We start from the raw sequence: 5,344 nt of genomic DNA on the forward strand, positions 1-5,344 counted from the left end.
TATAGTAAATCATACCTGGTGATGATGCATACCAGATGACCAAAGCTAGGCCGGGTTAACAAACTCCGGTTTAAGAATAAGGTCTGTCAATGTGTAATTGCAAACCAAGCCGGTTTAAAGAATACCGGACTAATAAGATGACTGACCAGGCTAAGAAAATCGGTTTAACATAAAATTTAACAAAACGCAAATAAAACCGTGTAGTCGAGGCTTTTTGACGGCTGCCAGGCCCAAATTCGAGGCTTTTTGTGGGCTGCCAGGCCGCTGAGTTGAACCATTTAACAAAGCCTTTTAAGATGGACCTCCAACTAACCAATCACTGTTTTAACTTTGACAAGTGCAGGGTCTCAATGAGAGTAACTGTCAAACGTTCGGAGGGCCGTGCCAGGATGACCTGGATAGGAGTGTCTTACTTGATGAAGGCAGGTTAACCCGGGGTTTTAGGTAAATATACCAGGCTTCCAAGCCGTGGGTCGATACCCAGCTACAAGGGTCCATTCAAACTCCTTGGTATTTGACACAAGGAGCCCCCAAGTAACATGATGAACTGTGCTCATTGGGTGCCTATGTTCGAGTTGTACATAGCATCCAGACTCTCTTTGGCCCCTTGGATGTGAAGCTCCCAAGCTTTGTGGCATGATAGCTGGTTTAACAGGTAGTACTCCACTTTGTCAGCTAAAGCCCCCATGTAACTCAAAGGATATTTGAGAAAAAACAGCAGAAGCCCCGCTTAGAGGAAGGATGCTGATTTATTTATTGATCATAATATATACATTGTTGAAATATGTACATAAGAAGAGCCTATGGCTCAAGTGTAATAAGGCCGGAGGAGAGCGATGTTCCACGGCCGTCGGGTTTCCTCCTCAGAGTTGCGTGAGTTCTCTCGAACGTCAATGAGGTAGTATGATCCGTTGTGCAGATTCTTGCTGACCACAAAGGGTCCTTCCCAAGGCGGGGATAACTTGTGCATGTCGGTCTGATTCTGGATGAGCTGGAGCACCAAGTCACCTTCTTGAAAGGTTCTTGTCCTAACCCGGCGGCTGTGATAATGCTGTAGGTCTTGTTGATAAACTGCCGATCGAGCCAAAGCCATATCCCGTTTCTCATCTAACAGGTCCAGTGCCTCTTGGCGAGCTTGCTCGTTGTACGCTTCAACATAATTAGCAACCCGGGGCGAGTCATGTCGTATATCACTTGGCAGAACTGCCTCTGCCCCGTATACCACAAAGAAAGGCGTGTAACCTGTTGATCGGTTGGGGGTGGTGTTGATACTCCACAACACAGAAGGTAATTCTTCCACCCAACAACCCGGCGTCCGCTTCAAGGGAATCATGAGCCGGGGTTTAAGACCCTTTAAAATTTCTTGATTAGCTCGCTCTGCTTGACCGTTGGATTGAGGGTGCGCCACAGATGCTAGGTCAAGCCGGATGTGCTCTCTCTGACAGAAATCCTCCATCTCACCTTTGGAAAGGTTGGTACCATTATCCGTGATGATACTGTGTGGAAATCCAAAATGGAAGATAATCTTTTTAAGAAATTGAACCGCCGTAGCTGCATCATACTTGCTAACAGGCTCCGCTTCAACCCACTTGGTGAATTTATCAACTGCCACCAATAGGTGGGTCTTCTTGTCCTGGGAACGTTTAAAAGGTCCCACCATATCAAGCCCCCAAGTAGAAAAAGGCCAAGTGATAGGAATCATCCGTAGTTCCTGAGCCGGAACATGAGCTCCGCTTGAATTTTTTTGACAAGCATCACATCGCTTTAACCGATCCTCCGCATCAGCGTGAGCTGTCAACCAGTAAAACCCATAATGAAAAGCTTTTGCAACCAGGGACTTTGAACCGGCATGATGACCACAATCCCCTTCATGAATTTCCCGTAGGATCTCTTGGCCTTCTTCCGGAGAAACACAACGCTGAAATACGCCTGAAACGCTACAGCGGTGTAACTCGCCATTGTGAATAACCATGGACTTGGATCGCCGGACTATCTGTCGAGCCAGAACTTTATCATTTGGTAGCTCGCCCTGGCTCATATACGCCAGATATGGAACCGTCCAATCCGGTACAACGTGTAAAGCGGCCACCAACTGAGCCTTCGGGTCAGGAACGGCCAAATCCTCTTCTGTAGGCAACTTAACAGACGGGTTATGCAAGATATCTAAAAATGTGTTAGGAGGTATCGGTTTTCGCTGAGATCCAAGCCGGCTTAAAGCGTCTGCTGCTTCATTTTTGCGACGATCGATATGCTCAACCTGATACCCTTTGAAATGACCCGCCACAATATCCACCTCACGCCTGTAAGCCGCCATGAGTGGATCCTTAGAATCCCAAGTACCAGAAACTTGCTGAGCCACCAGATCAGAATCTCCGAAATAACAAACTCGACTTAAGTTCATCTCTTTGGCCACACCGAGACCATGGAGTAAAGCTTCATACTCAGCTGCATTGTTAGTACAAGGAAACATCAAGCGGAGGACATAGCAAATTTTATCACCTCGAGGGGAAGTAAGGACAACTCCAGCCCCCGATCCTTCCAACTTCCTGGATCCATCAAAATGAATAGTCTAGTACGTATTATCCGGTTTATCTTCCGGTGCTTGCAACTCGGTCCAGTCATTGATAAAATCCACAAGAGCCTGAGACTTGATGGCTGTTCGAGGTACATATTTTAAACCGTGTGGACCAAGCTCAATTGCTCACTTTGCAACCCGGCCAGTTGCTTCCCTGCTTTGAATTATATCGCCCAAAGGAGCAGAACTAACCATTGTGATTGGATGGCCTTGAAAATATTGCTTGAGTTTTCGACTGGCCATAAAAACCCCGTACACCAACTTCTGCCAATGTGGATAGCGTTGTTTTGACTCAATTAGGACTTCACTGATGTAGTATACAGGTTGTTGAACCAGATATTCCTTCCCAGCTTCTTTACGCTCAACCACAATTGCCACACTGACCGCTCGGGCATTGGCAGCCACGTATAACAGCAAAGGCTCATGATCAACTGGGGCTGCAAGAATCGGCGGTTCAACCAACTGCCGCTTTAGCTCCTCAAAAGCTGCATTGGCTACGTCACTCCAGACGAAATCATCCGTCTTTTTCAACATCTGATACAAAGGAATTGCCTTCTCTCCCAAACGACTGATAAACCGGCTAAGGGCTGCAATCCGACCTGCGAGACGCTGAACATCATTGATACACTTCGGTTTAGCCAGGGATGTGATTGCCTTAATTTTTTATAGGTTAGCCTCAATGCCCCTGTTGGATACAAGAAACCCGAGAAGCTTGCCTGCCGGAACACCAAAAACACATTTATCCGGATTAAGCATCATCTTGTAAACCCGAAGATTGTCAAACGTCTCCTTGAGGTCATCTATCAGTGTTTCTTTCTTCCTGGATTTTACCATAATGTCATCCACATAGGCATGAACATTACGCCCAATCTGCGTGTGAAGACAATTTTGCACACAACGCTGATAAGTTGCCTGAGCACTCTTGAGCCCAAAGGGCATAGAAACATAATAGAAGGCTCCAAAGGGAGTGATGAAGGCTGTCTTATCTTGGTCCTTAACTGCCATCTTGATCTGATGATATCCTGAATAAGCATCCAAAAAAAACTCAGGCGCTCACAACCCGTCGTCGCATCAATGATCTGATCAATACACGGGAGAGCAAAGGGATCGGCCGGGCAAGCCTTATTCAAGTCCATGTAGTCTACACACATACGCCAAAGCCGTTTTTCTTAAAAACCAGCACCGGATTAGCCAACCATTCAGGATGAAACACTTCGACGATAAACCCAGCAGCCAACAGCCGGGCTACCTCTTCACCAATTGCCTTGTGTCTTTCTTCATTAAAGCGACAAAGAAATTGCTTGACCGGTTTAAACTTCGGATCAATATTAAGAGTGTGCTCAGTGAGTTCCCTCGGTACACCTGGCATGTCAGAAGGCTTCCATGCAAAAATGTCCCGGTTCTCATGGATGAACTCGATGAGCGCGCTTTCCTATTTTGGATCCAGATTGGTGCTGATGCTGAACTGCTAGGATGAATCGCCAGGTACGAAGTCAACAAGCTTAGTCTCGTCAACTGGTTTGAAATGCAGGGTTGGGTCATGCTCCGTGGTGGGCTTCTTCAGAGGGGTCATATCTGCCGGATCAACATTCTCCTTATAAAACTTTAGCTCCTCTGTAGCACAAACCGCCTCAGCATAAGCCGCATCACCTTCCTCGCAATCCAACGCGATTTTTCGACTTCCATGAACCGTGATAGTCCCTTTATGACTCAGCATCTTGAGCTGCAAATAAATATAACAAGGCCTTGCCATGAATTTTGCATAAGCCGGCCGCCCAAACAGCGCATGATACGGGCTCTGGATTCTCACTACCTCAAAGGTCAATGTCTTAGACCTAGAGTCATGCTCATCACCAAACACCACTTCCAAAGCGATCTTACCTACGGGATACGCCGATTTACCTGGTACCACACCATGAAAAACGTCCATGACGGTTTAAGATTCTTATCTGTCAACCCCATGCGATGGAATGTCTCATAATACAGAATATTGATACTGCTTCCTCCATCCATGAGTACTTTGGTGAAATTATAACCTCCCACCTGAGGCGCCACCACCAGAGCTAGTTGACCCAGATTGTCAACCCGGGGCGGATGATCCTCCCTACTCCACACAATAGGTTGTTTCGACCACCGCAGATAACGTGGAACTGTTGGTTCAACAGCATTGAGTGCCCTCTTGTGAAGCTTCTGATCACGCTTGCACAGACTAGTGGTGAACACATGATATTGCCCACCATTCAACTGCTTTGGGTGACTCTGGTAACCCGACTGCTGTTGATTCCCTTGATTATTCTGCTGGTTATTACCACCTTGGTTGTTCTAGTTGCCATGATTATTCTGAAACCCAGAGTTTGAACCGCCACCACCATGGAAACCTGGACCTGAACCGCCTGACGGACCCTGATCATACCGGAAAAGATCAGAGTTTTTGAATTCCTTCATAATGTTACAATCCTTCCAAAGATGCGTTGCAGGAGCCTCCTTGGTCCCATGCTTTGGACAGGGCTAATTCAACAAACGCTCCAGATTCATCGCCCCACCGCGCTGGGGCGGTTTACCTTTTTGGCGCTGCACATTAGCGTTAGCCACAAAATCTGAATCCGCTTTATGCTTACCATTATTCCCATGGCCTCCTTAGTTGTGCTGCTGTCCCTTTGCACCGCCATTCTTCTTTCCCTTCTCCGGTTTCTCATTATCAGAATCGGGATCCTTGGTATTATCAGAATCGGCATACTTTACCAAGGCTGCCATGAGGGTTCCCATGTC

This window comes from Triticum aestivum, chromosome 4B, assembly GCF_018294505.1.
Source record: "Triticum aestivum cultivar Chinese Spring chromosome 4B, IWGSC CS RefSeq v2.1, whole genome shotgun sequence".
In the NCBI taxonomy this organism is placed as follows: domain Eukaryota; kingdom Viridiplantae; phylum Streptophyta; class Magnoliopsida; order Poales; family Poaceae; genus Triticum; species Triticum aestivum.